The 19449-nt window shown below is 47.5% G+C and overlaps 1 protein-coding gene across 1 annotated transcript in view; it reads left to right on the top strand.

Annotated features, from left to right (window-relative positions):
* The window catches only part of IL2RA (interleukin 2 receptor subunit alpha), a 52879-nt gene extending 33672 nt beyond the window's left edge, over window positions 1-19207 (top strand). The window contains exon 9 of the transcript XR_014692675.1: window positions 19052-19207. The gene's annotated coding sequence lies outside the window, so the exon portion shown is untranslated. The remainder of the gene's footprint in view (window positions 1-19051) is intronic.
* The last annotated feature ends 242 nt before the right edge of the window (window positions 19208-19449 follow it).

The raw sequence follows: 19449 nt of genomic DNA on the forward strand, positions 1-19449 counted from the left end.
TAAAATTATATCTCACTGGACAGGTCCTCTCCCATGTCTGCACCAATACATGAACCACAAGCACCTTCTTCTCCTTTAGTACAGTGCTAATCAGATCCAAATCCCCTGTTATACAACACAGACAATACACAAATTGCCCCTTCCAGGGAGAGTAAGTATGGAGAGAATTGCAAATTGCTTTGCTTGCTGCTTTAGACCACTGCTGAGCCCATGTTCAAGCAACATCCCAACCTTCATGGAGCAGAGGTTTGGTGGAAACAAGAGTTCTTCCACTAGGAGTCAATAAAAAGAGTTTGGGGGGATGGATGCAGATGCTGCACGCCTCCGAAATCAGGGGGAATGACAAGAGTTGACTCCCATGGTCTCTCAAAGGACAGCTGTAGGGAAGATGATGGTTTCCTACATCAGTGGGGAAAACAGGACTGAAGATTGTTGATGACGATGACCAACCACCACCTGCTGTAACTGGGGAGCATCAGAGGTTGGGACCTGGGCCAGAAAGGGGCTTGACAAAAGGTGGGCAGTCTGATGCCATGGCAATGCCAGAGCTTGGCCACTGGAAGAAAATCAGAGAATCACAGCTTGGCTGAAGCTGGGAGACGACTCTGGAGGTCGTCTGGTCCAAGCCTCCTGCTCAGGCAGGGCCCCCAAGGGCAGGTTGCTCTCTCGAGGCACTGGAGCAAAGGGATTTGGGTACTAAAGTTTAGAACAGCACCTGATGGATGCCTCTGAAGAAAAATAGCAAGATGTTGAGGCTGGGGTCCTGGCAATGCTCACTGGTCCTCTGCTTTTAACATGGCAAAATGGCAGGTCATTGCTGCTCAAAAGAAGTCACTACATACAGAGAAAGGAAGAAAACAGGCAGCCAACATCAAGTTTCACTTTTTTTTTCAAAAAGGACTTAAAATATTCACAGCAAAACAAGAAGTAGGCAAAGCAGATATCAGCTAAGGTGATGCAATCAGTACCCAGCTGTGAAATCAAAAACGCAGTGGAAACATGGTTCAAGTTCTCAGAAGGCCTGGTGGTGAAATCCCACACAGAGCAACGTGTAATGAGCCAGTCTTGGAAAACAGAATGTTTTTCCATGCTGCTGGCATCAATAAAAGCTAATCCAGGGTCACCCTAGAGGTGGACCAGCCTGGATTGTTATGTGGGCATTTTGCTGTTGGAACCCAGCTGGGTTGTGAACTCTCCAGTGGGAATAATGTTGGACTTTTCCACATGTCCATAGTTTTATTTAATCTGGATTTTTTTTTTCCAGAGTTTATCAAAAAATAAATAAATAAAAATGTGCTGTGACTGAAATATAGACAGCACTCAAGGAATACTGTAACAGTGAGTTGGTGAAATAACCAGAAGAAGCCATGGACCTCACACCCTACTCCCAAAGCCTATTATGTCATGTTTTTGCATTTCACTGATGTTTATAAAAATCGTGCTCTAATGTTTAACAGCTGGCACTGTTCTGCTTTCCATGTCAGTACAGACAATGGTTGCATGGTATCCAGAGCTGCACACTTTCTGGATGGAGAGGAGGTGTGTAAGAGATGTTGCACGCCCTCTCCTGCAGGCCAGCTTCCAGGGGGTCTGTCCTGAAAGACAAAACTTCACTTCTTCAGCTCTTAAAGAGATCAAAAAAAAAAAAAATCTATTAGATCCTCCAGTCTTCTCCTGGTCATGTGGGATTTTTCCTTGGGAACTTGGAGATGTGTCCATGAAGTAATTTGAACATTTTTTCCATGTCATGGTTGAAAAGAAATAGTGTTTGCAGTATTTTTTCTAGGGAAAGTGTGTGGGTGTCCAGACCTGGCTTCTCCACAAGGATTTTTTCTTTATTGTATTTTTTATATTTATTTATGTTTCCTTTTTATGAGATGTTAAAGGCTGCTGCTATAGCAGTCCAAATGAGGAGAAATACAAACACCTCTTGTGACTGCAGGGCAGGAAGGAGAGGATTTAAAACCAGAAGAGTCAGACAGAGGAGGGCACTATTTCTTCCGAAAAACAAAATAAATAAATAAGAGATGCCACCAAAGCTATTTTTTGATGCTTCTTCCCCCATGGAAGAAGCAAGTGACGTGCCACAGAGCTGCTATGTAGCTTGAGCAGCACAGATGCTCAGGAAGGAGCAAATCACAGCAGCAGGAGCCACGGGGGCGAAATAAATCCCAATGCAAGGGAGAAAAATGCTGCTTGGACGTGGGCTGTGTTGTTCTGGTCTGTTCTCCTTAGAGGGCAGCAAAGATCCTGGCATCCCCTGGCCACAGGCAGGGCCTGAAGATGTCTGGATGCTGGACAACTCTCAGAGACCTCAGGTTGTGGGAAGTGCCCTGCTGGTGCAAGCAGGGCACAAGGGGAGCGTGGGCACCAAGGGACACGGTGCAACTGTTGTCCAGGGCTGTGCAAAAAGTATCTCAGTTATGGGGAAAATTAGGCAGAGAGGTAAGAATATAAAAGATACATAAGGCTGCATAATCCATCAAAAGGACCGGTGCATAGTTTTAAATGGTTTACCTTGAGCTATTTATCTTTTTAAATGCAACACTTAAATGCTGACTTAGGGCCAGTCTTGCATTCTGGAGACAAATGCAGCCCCATAAGGATCAAGAAGCATTTTTAACATATTCCAGATTATCATGAAGGCCTGGAACATGATTTATGTTGTAACCCAAATTTGGGCTACCTGGAGTTACTTTAGGCATCTGAACTCCATCAGACTGAGCACCATGGTCCTGGTGACCACAGGGTCTCCTCTCCATCACCGACAGTGCATCGCCCCACTGCAGAGGCTCAGCCAGCTGGCAGGTTGCCTGTGGTTTGCTTTCACTCTTTCAGTTTTGTTCAGCTTTTGGAGACCAAAAATCAATCCGTTGGTTTTCACTTTCTGATTCTCCTGCAGCAGCACGGGGGCTGCTGGGGAGGGCTGAGCAGCCACCGAAACCTCACACCCCAGGCAAACACCCCACTATTTCTGAAGGTTGGGTGTTTCTGGGTGAAGAGAGGGCAGGATATTTGCCTGGGAGCAGAGGTAAAATGCAGATGGAAAAAGCAGAGATGTGATACTGATGAAGAAGGAAAATAAGAATGATGTCCTTATACTTGTTTTATGACACACAAGAATCTTAAAATAATCTTATATAAAATAATAAGAGATATCCATCACCAAAATCTCTCTCTATGGGGTTCGTCCTAATCCAGGCATTTGAAAAACACATTTACAAACCTGTCCTTTTTAGTCAATGGAGAGAAAAAAGGCATCTCCAGAGAGATGCACGCAGCCCAAATTAGGCAACTATATAAAATAGTTCAAATTAACGTGTTTATTTCTGTGTTGAGTATAAACGCAGTGTAAGCAGATAGCTCCATCACAGATGTCTGGCTTTTACATACTCGAAGCCTTGTGCAATCAATCCACCCCCTCTCTTGATGCCTGTGGTTTTGGGGTGCAATGCCTGTATCTGTGAAAGCATCACAGGCCAAGTCCCATCATGACTGGGCTTACGGCTCCAGGATTCAAGGCAGCTTCTTCCTATGTACCCAGGAAGAAGCTGAGCTTTTGCACCAAAGGATGAAAAGTTCTGTGTCTTCACACCTCATGCAGACTACAAGTGGTTGCAGACGCAACCCAGGTTATGTCAGGTTCATGGATTTCCCCATGAAAAAAAAAATAATAAAAAATTAATTGCCTCAAAGTTCAAAAAACTCAGCCCCGTGACTCAGGGGGAGGAGGCTGCCTTCCTGCTGATTTTAGGCTGCTGCATTACAAAAGGCAAGCACTGCATCGATGGGGAAATGCTGAACCCCTGCCAGCGACCACAATGCCTTCAGGTCAGGAGGCTCAGATCCCTCCTTCCTACTCCTGTCTCCTCGCGTGGCCTGGGTCATGGAAAATAGCACAAATGGGGAAGACTAGACAGATCTGGGATCTGGCCTCTTGCATTTCTAGGGCCTCGGGAGACCCCTTTCTTATTGTTTCTCCCACAACGAGCTTGCCTCATTCAACCTGCCAGCACTGTGGCTTCCCTGCTGTACCCAGAATAGTTAACCACAGCCTTCACTGCAGCCCGGCAAGGTGATTAAAATTAAACAGCTGTCAAGTTTAGCAAGCCTCGGTGAGCAAACCTTCTCACTTTCCCTGCAAGCCTGGAGCACATCTCATCCCCTCTGCTCCAGGTTTTGCCCCATGGGTCGCACACCTACAGCAAGGTGTAAGGTTACCCAGAGAAAAGCAACAGCCCTGAGATGATGCCCGTGTCAAAAAAAAAAAAAAAAAAAAAAAAAAACACAACACAAGGGTCCTGGGGTGGTAGATTGAACTGGTGAGTATCTCACAGCCTGCAGCTGTTCCTCAGGTAACCTGGAAGTCCTGAGGAGTCAAAACAGCTCTGTGGGATTTCCCTCTTTCCACCATGCTCTTATTCGTGAGCTGTAGCAGCACTCAGAATTGTGCTTTGAGTTCACCGACAGGTTGCTCCTTCTGGAAACTGAACCAGGCTGTGGTTTCATACAGATACACTTCTTAAAGAAAAAGACATTTTCCCCAAAATAAAATAAAATAAAATAAAATAAAATAAAACAAAATAAAACAAAATAAAATAACTTATTAATACAACCTGCTTATTAAGCCTCCTTTGGCTTGTCTTCCTGGAGGATGTTACACCTAAGGCCCAGAACTCACCATGTAGGTGGACTCCCGAATCCTGCTGGGATGTGGGAGGACTGAAACGACCCTAAGATATGCCACCAAAGTGGTCAGAGGCCTGGGGCACACATCTTAGGAGAGGCTGAGGGATTTGGATTTGCAGGGGATGACAAAAGAGAAGCCAAAGGGCAGCCCAATAGCTGCCTACAGCTGCTTAGAGCTGCAGAGAGAACAACATCAAGCTCCTCATGGTGGAGCCAGACACTATAGCAAAGGGCAGCTGCCACAGGTAGTGTCTTGGGAGGTGCAGGATAGAAGAAAATGTCTCTAGGAAGGTAGTGCAGGGCTGCCCCAGGCTATTAGGAAATGGCAGGTGATGAACAAGGAGGTGACACACGGTTTAGCTGGATGAAACCATGACCAAGCCGCTCAAGAACTGGCAGCACTTCTACTTCAAGATTTGGAGACCTCCAGCCAATGTTTCCAGCTAACACCTCTCTGATCCCATGGTAGATGTGGCTCCCATCTTCTCCCACCCTAAAGCACACATCTGGAAAATTATAACAGGACTGTAGATGGCCAAATTCCCTGTTTTTGAGAGATGCATCTTAAGGTGTTCCCACAGCCCAAAGCCACAACACATCACCATGTACATACCTCGGAGAGCCCAGGGGAGGTCCCATTTCCAGATCCAGTGCTCAGAGTCCCCTGGGGCATGGACGAGACCCCGTCAGCTCATTTCATCCTGGAAGGGGATTTTGATGATATCCCACGGTCTCTGCACCTACCCAAAGCTGTGTTTCCACCACTCGGGAGCCCCAGGCCAGCCCTCTTTGTAATAAAGAGCCCGTGTTGCTGCACGTTAATTATGCCGAGGTTAATGAGCAGGTGCGTCAAGGAGATTCCAGTCTGGCTGCTGGCTCACCCCATATGGAAATCAGGCTGTAGGTTGTGGGTGGATGTATTTCAAAGCATTGCTAATAATGAAGAGCAGTCCCATGACCAGGGGTTGTGCCTTGGGTTGTCCCTGCTGGACCTGGCATCCTCTGAAGTCCATGGAGGTGGCACAGGAGGAAGGGACAGATGTCCCCTATAAACACTTCACCTTTGGAGATGTCAGAAAAAAAACGTGATGATGCTGTCTCGTAGGAGGATGGCAAATCCCACTGCAATGCAGGCATCATTTTCTGCTAAGAGCTGAAAGAAAGCCCTTGGAGGTGCTGAAGCTGCCAGGAGAGACTTTATTCCTAATAAGGATATAATCTTAATTATGCATTTTGTGATTTTATCCTTTTTTTTTTTTTTTTTTTTTTTTTTTTTTTTTTTTTGTGGCTTTCTTGCCATTGCTGAAAATCCAGATTTTGAGCAAACAGCTCCTTCATTCATAAATCTTACTCAGTGCTCGTGCTCATCGATTCCCAAATGTGTCTGGGATAAAAGGATTCAGACTTAACACTTAGCTTAAGGAAAGGTGATAAAACCACGGGGCATTAAGTGCTAAAATGCCATTAGGAGGTTGGTTTAGGACTTCATTCAATGCATTTATGAACTTTAAGGTAGGATCTAAGTTTAACAAAGCAAACAGCCTGTGATTACCAGCTGGGGTGTGATGGTTTTCTTATGCTGGACAGGGAGCATGAGCCAACCACCTAGGCTGGGTGCTCATGGCAGGAGACACTTTGATTTTGATTGCCATGATCTACTATTCTATTTCTATTTACTATTTTATTTCTATTTACGTTTTTACTATTTACTTTCTATTTATTATTTCAATTATGCATTTGTGACTACATCTGATCTACACCAAATCTGCTCACCACTACCTGCTGCTTAAAACCCAAGCGCAGGACACAAGTTGGGGACCAGTGGGAACACAGAGCCAGAGCTCAGATAACACAGACCTGGTGCTGCATCATGATGTGTGGACAAGGAAAATAACCAGGTCTCCAGTCCTCACCAGGAACATTTTCTAACCATGTCTCCATCACAATAAGCTGGCCCCGAAGCCAGGCTGGCAGAGACAAGCAATTGCAACAGCCCTCTTCCAGCTCACCCACCGACGTGACTCAGACTCCCAAACTTGCTTCCGGACCTCTGCTGCTTGCTGGGCAGGATTCATCCTGACGAAGAGCCAATGCTCAGCACCCCCTCAGAGTCAGCAGGAGATGAATGCACATTTCCAAGGCACAGTTCATGCTGTCAGGTGAAGAACTTATTTATCTCCAATGGCCATAAAGGATTTGGGGGTGGCAGGCTCTGATTTACAACCCTAAGATTACATGAGACAAGTCCCATCTTTGCATACCTGATGTCTATTTTGTATACTTACCTCACCAATACATAACATAAAAATACAGAATGTATCCTTTGCCAAAACTCTTTCCTTAGGGACAGACCTCAAACAGCCCCTCCTCATTCCTTCTCATGACATTGGCATGGCAATCCAGCAGGAATTTCAGGGGAACGAGGAAATGGGAAGCTTTGTAACCCCCTAGGAGGACGTGCTGCACTTGCAGCATCTCTTCTGCGTCATCCATCTCAAGGATGCTCTCTTGTGAACACAACAGAAACACAGTCTGTGTGACCAGGAACAGGAGGGAAGGATGCTCTTCATGCAGTTCAGTCTTTGTTTTCTTAGATCCAGTTGTTTGATGTGGTTGAGAAGCCAGCAGAGGGTGAAGACCAGAGATTTTTTTTTTTCATATATAATATTGGGAGGGTTGGACTCAGAGTGGTGCTCTGCATGTTACTCAAGCCCCAAACTTCCTGTTAGCACCAGAAAATCACCTTGCATGCAGATGAGCATGTGCTAATCTAGCTCTGGGCTGGATGCAAATTCTGGGTGCTTGAGAAGCGAAGTCAAGAGCTGTTTGTGCAGGTGACTCGTGCTCCTGCTCTGAGTCAGACCTCCTGCTAGACCATGAGCTCACCCAGCAAGAGTCAAGAGTCAGCTAATGCCTGCCCTAGACTGACTCTTGCCCTTGTGATGCTTACCCCATAGTGTTCAATCCAAATAGATGGCCTCAGAGGGCTGAGCAGGTCCCAAGAGGACCAGCGACTCTTCTTTTGTGTACTGGGATATTGCCCATAGGGTGCATGAGAAAATCCTGGGGTTTTCACTCTCTGGATGCAGCTTCCAAAGCTTATTTTCTCCATATGCACAAGGAGAACAAGTTTACTATAAATATATACCTGTGTCCATAATAAGCAAGCGGGGGAATTTGAAATGGGTATTTCCAGGACTATGTCAACAAGACACGGTGAGTCATCAGCTGCGGTAAGCTAAAGTCAGCATTTCCTTTGTTTTGTGGGTTTCTGCATCGACACGGTTTTGAAAGTGTTAGAAATGGGCATCACCTGCCTGTCCAAGTAGGAGAGAGGAACGGGAGCACCAAGGACTGCTGGTCTAAGTCAAGCAGGGTGAGAAAATGAGCTGCAGCAGCAGGCGAATTCTTCAGTGATGAGCAAAGATTTTCCCCAAACAGAGGCAGACACGAACCCAGCAGGGGAATACAGAAACCTGCACGCAGCCAGCTCAGACCTCACCTCAGCTGGCTCTTTGATGCCTTTCCCGAGATAAAGATGCTTCCCTGGAACATGAAATCCACAGTGAGGACCGACTGCCTGGGCCTGTCTCTAATCAGGGTGCATTTGCCAGGGCAGAAAGGACAGCTAAAGAGGTTAAATTTGGGTGGGAGCAGGACTGAGTTGATGCAGGCTGTACCAGGAGCCAACCTGCAGCCCACCAGATGGGTCTAACCAGAGGCTGGTTTGCTCTTGAAAAACAAAAGAAATGTCTGCTGGCACCAGTGAGGAAACCAGCCCAGCAAAACTGTTCGCTAGATGATGCATCTAAAACCCAGACTGGCTGACAAGAGGGAGATATGATCAGTAATAAACTCGTGGAGGTTGTTTTAGGTGTTCCTGCATGTTTAGTGTTCAGAGCTGGACCACACCTCATTGTCCTCACTGGATCTTGAGGGTTCTCCAGTAAAAAAAAGCAGATTCACCAGTATGAGTATAAACTCAACTGGGTAGACTCACCAATTTGAGTATAAACTCAACTGAATCAATTCTGAGTATAGACTCATCTGGGTGAAGAAAGAGCGAATGCCACCAGCGGTGTTTGTGAGTGAGGAACCCTAAATCAAAAGCACACCAGCCTGGTGGTGGAGGTACTGGATGCAAAGCACTGAGCTTCTTCCAACCATCCGATGTCAACGCTTGCAGACACCATAAAACCTGAGATGGAAACGGCTTTGAGCAGCTTGTCCTAGCATTGATGTCACACCCAGAGCTCCCCCATGGGACGATGAAGGAGGAGGTTGACTTGGAATTTGCCACCTACATTTCTTTCTTTTCTCTCTCTCTCTCTCTTTATATATATATACATATAATGATACATGTATATATATTTATTTAATAACTCCTACATCTGTTTGCAAAACCTAGAAGTTTCTCTGTGTTGTAAAACTTGCTGTGACTACAGAGTGCTACAGCACCCAAATGAGGTAGGGGGGAAGGAGTTAGCTCGAGCCACGTCCAGCCTCAAATGTCAAAAGGCAAAAGCCTTCAGATGACTACGGACATTGTGAGAAAGGCTTATTCAAAACAAGACCAAAATTCAGGGCAATGCGGGTAGGGCTGGAGCAATCAGAAGGCAGAAAATACTGGGTTTAGAGCTAGGTTTCTATGGCCTGGTTCTTGTTTTTATGTCAGCCGCAGACCTAAATCACAGGAATCAGCACAAAATGCACCGGCTGAGACTTTTCAGTTTTCTCGGTGGTGAGGCAAGTTTCTGATAAACGCAGGGCTGTTACCATCAGCCCCCAAACCGTATCCTGGGAGGTGAGCTACAGGAAACACCACGCTCGTTCTTCTCATGCTATTTGTGTACTGACTCCTGAATATTCCCCGTGGACACTGATGGGTGCTTCATGGGGAAAACGTGTTGGGGTTAGCGGCACAAGCTCATCATTAAACTCTATGCATTTATTTAATACAAACCTTTCAAGCCATAATTCTTCTGCAGGATTAAAACAGGTAACACCCCTCTTTATTGTAACCTAGGGCAACTGCTCAGCCCGATTATTCCATTACAGAGTTGATCTCTCCTAAAGATCACAGGTGCCCTACAGCTATTTGGATATTATTTGTCAGTGCTTATAACATGAAGTCTCCTGCTCATACGAGATTCTTTCTCTGCGTGTCATGCTATATTATTGAACTCTTATTTCGCTTTTGGAAATCACTCAAACATTCAGAAGAGCTAATAGAGGAATGGACTTAGAAGTATTTTTTACTCTCAATCTACTCTTCCTTGCTCTGAATTATTTTCATCCAGCATGCATTCAGGCAGCTCATCTACGCAGCCTTTAAAAGGCTGCATGCTGTTTATTCTCAGTCATCCAAGCAAATTGGCCTGCAGGAACAATCTGTTCCCGAAGATAAGTAAATAGCACTTACGAATGGCAGGTAAAACCTGATAGCTTTATTGGTTTCTCCACTGGTCATGAGCTGACTTTCTAGTAGAAGATGATTTTCCATGCAAGTTTACAAATACTGCAATTAGTATTTTTTTTTTTTATTTCATTATTGCAATAAGGGTAGATAGCATTATTGATAACATGATGGGGGGGTGAGAGGGGGAAACAAAGGCAGGGTGGAGAATTTCTTTATCTGCCTTCTTCCTGGTGATGTGCAAAGGCAAAGCACCCGCAGACCCAGGACATCTTTATTTCCTGACACATTACTGACCCAAAGCCATCCTGGAAGTCCCACCTTCCCAGCCTGAAAGCCGTCAGACCTTCAACGAGCTACATCAGCCACCAAATGGGTTTTACTTTCCCTGAACCGAGCAGTTTTAACACGTCTCTCACTCCATCCCACCCAGGGCACTCCGAGGACGTCACAGCAGGGAAGGAGAACATCCCTCCCCGTGCACACTCAGACGTCTCGCCGGGGACGGGGCTTTCCCCAGGGGCCGCGGTTTCAAGAGGGAAAGCAAGGCCGGGATGTTTTTCAGTCATCCTTTTAGGAGAAGCAACCTTCTGCTGGGGTGTCAGCACAGGAAATGGGTGGTTTGCAGCGTGTGCTAGATAGCGCTCCGCTATCTTGTGTAGGAAGTGGTGTGACACTTCCACGTACGCAGCAGTTACCAGTGCAGCAGCACCTTGGTTTCAGGCTGGGGACCAGCACAAGTGCAGAGACAGTCGGGATCCTTACCCCAAAGCAGAGTTCTTTATCTTTGAACCGAGCTGCAGAAGTCAGCAAGAGCTGAACTGTAACTGGGTTTCGCTGGCAAAATGCGATGGCACTCACTGAACTTGCAAACACAGGGGAAATTCTTTCTGAGAAATGTCAGACCCGGTCCTCCTTTGACTTGTCTCCCTTGTTATGAAAAACACCCCGCCGGCTGCAGAGCAGGAGCCAGCATTTCTGAGCTCCAGTCTCAGCTTTGACAGCGACTTGCACCAAGACCACTGCAAACTCCAAAATCCTCAGCCTCGGCCACCCTCCCTTGATCCAGCCAACATAAAACACTCAGAGTGCACCAAAAATCACAGCAGATGGACCTGGGAAGGACCCTTAGTCCATGACCAGCCTCCAGAAAGGTTCCGCTTAGGGTATATTACCCTTCCTGGCAGCTGCCCGCCCCATGCCCTCACAGAAATTTAGTTATTGTAGGCTCCTCTGCATGCCTGGGCAACGCGTGCCTACCTGAATTACCTAACTGCATTGGCTGCCCTTGCAGCTGGGATTTTTTTTTTTTTCCTATTGTAAATCCTAAATGCCTTTGTTATGGCAATTGCTGAAAGGTTGATTTAACGCTCAGTGCATCAGCACTTAAAGGAGGAGGTGGTCAGCTTTCCTGTGCAACAGGCTACAACTCAAGGCAACTCCATGGTTTCCTAATTGAAAAGATTCTTTATACGAGACAGGCCACAGGGGAAATAGTACACAAATTCACTCTTTCTTTTAGGTCCAAAACTCTGTTCTTTCCCTTACTGAATTATTTTATTAATAATCATTATTCTTTTTCTTTAAAAAGCGTCCGCTTTGGAAGAGTTTTGAGCGTCAGACTTGCAGTTGGTTGTAGCTGAACACAAGTTATCCTGTGTGCTTGACTCCTTTCTCAACTTTAAATAAATGATAATGTGATCACAAGCACAGAGTGTCCCAAAGTGAAGGAAAAAAGCATTATTATAGGCAGGGTAAACCTCAAGGCCTTCATTGACCTCAGCCTCAGGAGGTGGCACGCAAAATAGAAGGTAGGTCAGCTTCCAAAAAATGAGCCTCAGAGAATACAAGGAGTATGCTGGGACTAAGCCAGCAAGCCCAAATCATAAAATAAAACAGATCTGGGGCAGTGGCAAATCCCTTCTTACGTACACTGACCATCATAATATGACCAGGAGGAACTTTAACCTGCTGTTTGGTGCGGAGGGGAGGTTATTGATGGGTGACACCTTCAAAGCTGAAAGTACCCAGAAGCTGCAGACACCTTCAGTTTGCCCAGGTCTCAGGGGCTCTTCTTGGATGATTAAAAATAACATTAGAAGCTGTCTTGGGGAGCTTGAGCAGGATTGGAAGATGGTCTCAGATAAAGAAAGGGGAATAATCATGCATATCTTTAAAAAAAAATAAATTGGGAGGAAAAGATCCTGAAAATTATAGAGTAGGAGGCTGAACTTCATTTCCTTCCAGAACAACTCTGAAAGCTTCTGAAAAGTAACAGGAGACAGGGGTTTGTGAAGACACGATTTTCTCAAACCAGTCTGATTTCCTCTTGAGACCCGGTAACAGACCTTGTGGGTAAGGGAGAGGTGGTAGGCTTCAGATCTCTTCTCTTCACAAGGACTTTGGATCCTGTCTCCCGTGGCATTGTCTGAGACAGGAGGCTGGCACAATGTGTTGGGGTCGGTGTGGGAAGTGCTGGAGAGTGTTCCCAGGGAGGTGGTCCACACCAGAGTGGGAGAACAGAGCCATGGTCTTCCACAAAGTCTGTCCAAGGTCTTGTTCAAGGTAGCTCGGAAGATGGAGGAGACAATATTCTCATTAAATTCCTAGATTGCTTCAAGCTGGAAAGGAGTTTAGGGACACGGGAGAGCAGGGCTATTATTCAAGGTTCTCAGAATAAAATAGAGAAATATTCCGGGAAACAAGAAAACAAACACCCTTGAAATTCATTAAGGGTAAGTATGAATTTCTGCAGTGAGGCAAAAATTACCGTGATGTATTCACAGATTAGGAATAACTACTTTGCTCTCCTTCTTTCTGAAAAGGATCAAGGAACTATGATGGATTGCACACTGTCTGGATAGAAAAAAAAATGTAGTTCTGCTACATTTTCTGCAATGCTACCATGTTCTACTGCAAAAAGACAAATTGTCCTACCAGGACATGCATCGTAGTAGAGCCATCAGGACATATCAAGTAATTTTTCCAGTTCATCATGCACTGCTACCCCCACTTGATGTTTATTTCATGCCTGAGATGAAATGCCTCAGGTCTGGGGGGACGTTTCCCTCTCAGCACTAAGTTATAAACTCAAAAATTGCTCAGTTGCCCTGAAAATTAGTAACTATTGCAACCATGCCCTGACGGTGTGAAAGACACCTCAACTGCCTGGGTCAAGAACATCTGATATGCTTCTGATCAAAATGTTTCCAAAATGTTAAAAAGGACATAGCTAATCCCTGGCAGTGATTTGCAGCTCAATGTCTTCGCAGGTGCCACCACGTCCCTGTAGATGGGGTTTTCAGCTGAGGGACATGGAGCCAAGTCTCCCCTGAAGTCCTTCAGCATTTCAGGAGAAATGGAAGAAAGCTCCGATTCAGCTTTCTTTTCTTCTTCCTTTTTACCCAACCTTGAAGCGTCTGGATCAGAGGCACCAGTCCCTGGTGTCGCTTTCTCTTCTCTTTTCCCTGAACACCAAAGACTGCTCACCATGACGGGTGAGAAAAATGCTCCTGTGCGCAAGTAGATGCCTCGTGTTAAAGTCCCTCTTTTCAGTCACCGCTTCAGGTGTCATCACAGTTTGACTCAGCCACCTCAAATGATGCACCTGCAACTGGAGGTAGCAGAGATCTCAGCTGGAAACCACTCCTGGGAAAACCACGGGGATATTCCAGAGATCACACGTGGGTTTCTCTTGTTGCAGAGAGCAAGAGGAGCATAAACGGGGTCCAACAAAAGGGGGCTGGCATTTTACGGCAGCTGCCAGCAGGGAAAAGTTGGACGTGGTGCTCAGGGACATGGTTTAGTGGGTGACAGTGGTGGTAGGGGGATGGTTGGAGATGATCTCGGAGGTCTCTTCCAATCCTAATGATGCTGTGATTCTATGAAGGGTGGAGGTGAGGGCCAGAAGATGCTGAGATTTGAAGACCGAAGCCCCACGGAGGAGCAGAAGGGAGGGAAGCCACAAAGCCCTGCAGGGGCTGGAGCACGTGAAAAGGAAACTGCAGCCTCTGCACTCGGTGGTTTCTCACTCGGGGCAGGGGAAATGCTCGGGTGCAAGTCGCTCGCAGGGCAGAGGGTGTAAGTCACGTTCACAGGGGATAGCCCAGAGTTACTCAAGTGCCTGGGGCTGAGCTGCTGCTGCTGGCAGGAATTTCCCATTTGTCCTGGGATTCAGGCAGCCAAAACCCCCAAAGCGGGGTGGAAGGAAGGGACTCGTTTCTTTTCTGATTCCTGGAAAGCAAAAAGGGGAAAGAGGGCTTGTTTTCTTCCCAGGAGACGCTGCCCATGAATTTCTTTTTGAGGGGAGGAAGCTCCTCTCCACATGTCCCACAGCTTGTCCAGGGAGAAGGAGGATGGGGCACGGCCTCGAAGCTATTCATTTAGCACAACTTAGAAGAAAATTGAAATAGAAATTGTCCTCAGCGTGCCACCAGCAGCCCCAGGCACCATCTCATAGCGGGCAGCCACAGCCACGCCAAGGCAGCCTCTCCTGGGAGAAGAAGGGGTTGCCATAACTCCGGTTATTACAGTGCCATAGCAGAGGCATGGGTGGCTGGACAGCTGATGCTACACCTCTTTGAGACTCAGCACCCAGGGGAATTTACAAAGGCTTTAATTTACAAAGGCTTTTTTTTTTTTTTAAACAGGGGACCCCCTCAGCATTGCCTTAGAAGGATTTGGATGAGTTTCATGAAAGCTTAGCATCATATAGTCATTAAGGCTGGAAAAGACCACCAAGATCATCTGGTCCAACCATCCCCCTACCACCAATGTCACCACCAAACCATGTCCCCAAGCACCACGTCCAACCTTTCCTTGAACACCCCCAGGGACGGTGACTCCACCACCTCCCTGGGCAACCCGTCTCAGTGCCTGACTGCTCTTTCTGAGAAGAAATTTCTGATTTCCAACATGATTTCCAGCTTGTTAACATCCAAAGGCCAACATAACTCTGAAGAACAAACATCAGCCACGGGTGGGAAACAGAGGGAAGTTCCCCCCTGGTGTCCCAAGCTAGAAATAACTTTAGTCATAGGTGGGAAACCCGCTGGCTGGGAGCGTGTGGGGCTGTCAGCACGGGCGCTTGCAATGAGAAAGTGAAAAGCAGAAGCTGAGAAGGTCACACGAAGCATTTCTCAGCCCTGAGAGTGAAAGAAGAGCAGATTTCCCCTATTAAGCAGACAGCCCCGTGTGGTCAGGAGGTGAGAGCAGTGCCTTGGTGTGCTGGTGTGGTTGGCACGGAGCGAGCAGCTGTGGGCATCGTCTGGCCACGTCCTGCCAGGCTGAGCCCTGCCTGGTGCAGGATGAGGGCCAGGGGGTGCTTTGCTGGGCTGCTCCAAATCCCTAGCCCCTTAGGAGGAACCGTGGTGTGGTTCTGTGCCTTTCAGAGGATGCACAACAGGGACAGGAGAGCAGCGCTGCATTTGGTGAGGACGAGGACAGAGGAGGTGTGGGGAGCAGGTAAGGATAGCATCATAGGATCCCAGAATGGCTCAGCTAGGAAGGGACCTCACAGATCACCCAGTTTCAGCCCCCTGCCATGGGCAGGGATGGCACCCACTAGATTAAGCTGTCCAGAGCCTCAGCTAACCTGGTTTTGAACACCTCCAGGGATGGGGCATCCACAGCCTCTCTGGGCAACCTGTTCTAAACCTCCCCACCCTCTGAGTGAAGAATTTCCTCCTAACACCTAATCTAAATCTCCCCTTGTTTAGTTTGAAACCATGCCCTCTTCTCCTGTCATTATCTGATTGAGTGAAGAGTTGCTCTCCATCTTTTTTGTAAGTCCCTTTCAAGTACTGAAATGTTGCAATGAGGTCCCCCTGAAGCCTTCTCTTCTCCAGGCTGAGCACCCACAGCTCCCTCATCCTGGCTCCACAACAGAGGGGCTCCAGCCTCTGAGCATCCTCGTGGCTTGCTTTGGACCACGACAGATCCACATCCTTCGAGGACCCCCATTTCCTGAACGTGGAAGACAAACCAGCAGACTCATACCAACCCCACAGCACAGCAGGCATGCTGAGCATCGTTCTCCACCATTCCCTGGTGTTTCTGCCTCTCTTTGAGGCAGGAAGGGTCCCTGTAGCAATGCCCACACCACCAAACCTGTGAGCAAGCAACGCCTTCCATCAGGAAACCCCAAAGAGACGTATCCCCTCTGCACCCCTCTGTGGCCAGAAATACCCCCTGGGTGAGAAGAGGGTCTGGTTGGAGGCTTTTAGTCCAAGTGGAGGTGTCTAGTGCTGGGTCAACCAGCATAGCCATGGGTAGAGGATGCAGCCCCCCAGAGAGGTGGTGGAGTCACCATCCCTGGGGATGTTCAAGGAAAGATTGGACGTGGTGCTTGGGGACATGGTTTAGTGGGTGACAGTGGTGGTAGGGGGATGGTTGGACCAGATGATCTTGGAGGGCTTTTCCAACCTTAATGATTCTATGACTTTATGATTCTTCTTGACCTTGTTCAGCCTGGTCAGCAGGAGACGAGGGTAGGAACAAGATCCAGGTGTCTTAGCAAAGAGGGGATAACAGAAAAAGCCTTCCAGTAGCTTGCTCCTGCAGCTGCCTGTGAAGCAAACCTTTTACATTTCATCGCTGGGACTGAAGCACGCTCACGCTTCAGTTCAGAGCTGCTGCTGCAAGTCGGGGTCCCAGCAGCAAAATAAAACAGCAGAACTGAGCGTGTGAAGGCAGGACGTGCAGTTCTGCTGCTAAAAGGGGCCCCAAAGCTTCATGTGAAATGAAATGAAACGAAATGAAATGAAATAAAATAAAGAAAACAAAATAAATCAAAACAAAATAAAATAGAGAACAGTCAACCAAACAAGATAAAATACTGTAGTAGAGGAGTGGCAAACCCAAATGGGTCCACGTGGGAACTGAAGGGGACAGCAGCTGAGCCTGGTTGGCCTACACAGAGTGGTTGATATTGTTAGGGATCTCTGAGGATCAACTGCCCAAACCACCCCATTGAGGCATCTTCAGATGATTCATTGCTCCTGGGGTAGGGCTCTGTCCCTAGGCTAAATTCAAGCCCAAAAGTTCCTCGTATCAACTCTGCTGTCCGGAGCCAGGGCCATGTGCCATGACTGGTGGCACATCCAATGTGCACAGAAGGAGCTGGTCTACTTGGCTTTTAGCACCAATTGCTGGGGTTTTTTAACCTTTCCTGAGAGCTCCAGCTCCAAGGAGACACAGAGCCATCTGGGCTGCGGGAGGCATCTGTTGTCATGGCATTATCAGGCATTTGTTCCCGCTGCGTGGCTCTCCAAGACCTGGTAAGGACTATGCTCCTAAGCACCTATTTGCTCTTCCTAGCCCTCGGTTTAATATCTGCTGTTCAAAATTTGCTTGCTTTGTCCCCAGCTCAACTCCCACCCTTTCCCCCTCCTGCCTGCAGCTGAAGGTTTCCAGGCATTTAGAAAAAAATTCAAGCGTACGCTCCTCAACCTACTCTCTTCCCGTGTAGCTCTTGAAACATCTGCTCCCACAGCCTGCAGAAAGCTGCTTGGGTGGGAGCAAAGGAGGTGAGGACGGGGTGGTTTCAGTTCATCGTTCTTCTGGCCACAAAGTAAATATACATATTCATAGAGCATAAATGCAGAGGGATCTCCAAGACCCAGAGGGCTGTGGTTGTTGGGATCAAGCGCTGCCCACCAGCCAACGGTGAGAGGGACTGGGTGAGTTGGGTGGGATAACCAGTTGTCCTGTGCTATTGTAGGCTGTTCTCTGCCCCTTTGGCATATTTTCGCTGTTTTAAATAAGGGCAGGGCAGGACTCGGGTCATCCCTCATGTCAGATTGGGAGTTGGAGGTGTTCTTCCCTTTTGGGGTCAGCAGAACACGACTCAAACGTGTCACGTCCAACATTTGCGACACCATCTAAAGTGCATGGATTTCAAGAAAAGGGTGGAGAACAGAAAGGAGAACATCCATACAGGAGGATCAAATGAGATGGAGGTGAAGCGGAGAGAAGGTTAGCTGCCTGAAAGAAAATGCCTTTTTTGCAGAAATACAACCATTAAGGTTGGGATTTGGCTGGAGATAAAGACCCGCTAGGTGCCCATACACACGTCTCCAGCTGAGCCTAGTGTCTGAGTTCCCACCATGGACAAGAAGGACCTGGTCCATGAATCCAAGGTCCCAAGGATCTGTCCTTGTCCCCTTGGGGTGCTCAGCGTGGGGACCAGGAGATTCAGAGGGCTTGGTTTGGCTGGTGGCTTTGGTCTGCCGGCCTTGTGCAACGCAACCCTTGCGATGATGCGCCCCTCAATATGGGAGGCCACAGAACTGCTTTTCGACCTGCTCGCTCTCAAAAAGCAAAAGGGTTCAGTCACCTCTTTCTGAAAAAAAAAAAAAAAAGAGAGAGAGAGAGAAAAAAAAGCAGCTGCACTTGTTTTTGCTGCAGGAAGTTCTCAGTAATGGGGAGAAGAGAGATCTCCTTTTAAAAACAAGGCCTTCGCCAGCACTTCTTGTTCTTCACTTTAGTTGGAGCCATCTCAGTAGCTCATCCATCCTCTTCTCTGCCTCTAAAATGGCCTGCTGCTGCTCCAGCAGACAATAAAACCCTCCATTTGTAGGGACCTCCATTTCTCAGAAAAAGCATGACTTTTTTTCCTCTCCTCTGTCCTCCTGGGTGAGTCACTTGGCCTACATGTGTCTCTCTCCCCACCCAAATCACTACCGCTGGCAATAATTTTTAGCTGCTGATCTAGCGACAGCTAATATTTCATCTCCCGTTTCCAAAATACCATCGAATAACAGACAAACCAACTTATTTCCTCGCCCTAATGATGCCCGCTACCTTGCCCTCTTTGCTGGTGATCTTCCTCCCCCTCCGTGCTCTTCGCTTTGCTCCCCTCCCAACTCTCTCCTCTTGCAAGAGCCACCAGAAACGATTGATTTGGGTGTCTCTGATACCAACTCACCACCTCGGGCTCTCTTCCAGCTCTTCCCAGCTGTGGATGAGGACCTTCAGCCCAACAAACACCCGCCGAGCCCCGACCACAGCTCTGCTTCATCCCCTGCAGGTAACGAGGAGCTCAGCGAGCACCGTTAGCATGGCTCTGACATTAACCAGAAAGAGAATGACCTGGAGGTACAAAACCCCAAACCACAATTATCTATGTAACAGCACAACATAATTTAGTTTTTTATCAGCACAATGCTTAACCCAACGGTACTGGTGTGGCGCATGGGAAGGAATTTGCCTGTGGTTCCCCGCGTGGATGCCCTTGGATGGATCTTGCCCCTGGGTGCCAAAACCAGAGGAAGAACACCGCTTCGTTATCTGAGATGTCATTTCTGATCAGCTGCCATCTCATGTCTTCTGCTGCCACCCCACCT

The sequence above is a fragment of the Aythya ferina genome, assembly GCF_964211825.1.
Source record: "Aythya ferina genome assembly, chromosome: 1".
In the NCBI taxonomy this organism is placed as follows: domain Eukaryota; kingdom Metazoa; phylum Chordata; class Aves; order Anseriformes; family Anatidae; genus Aythya; species Aythya ferina.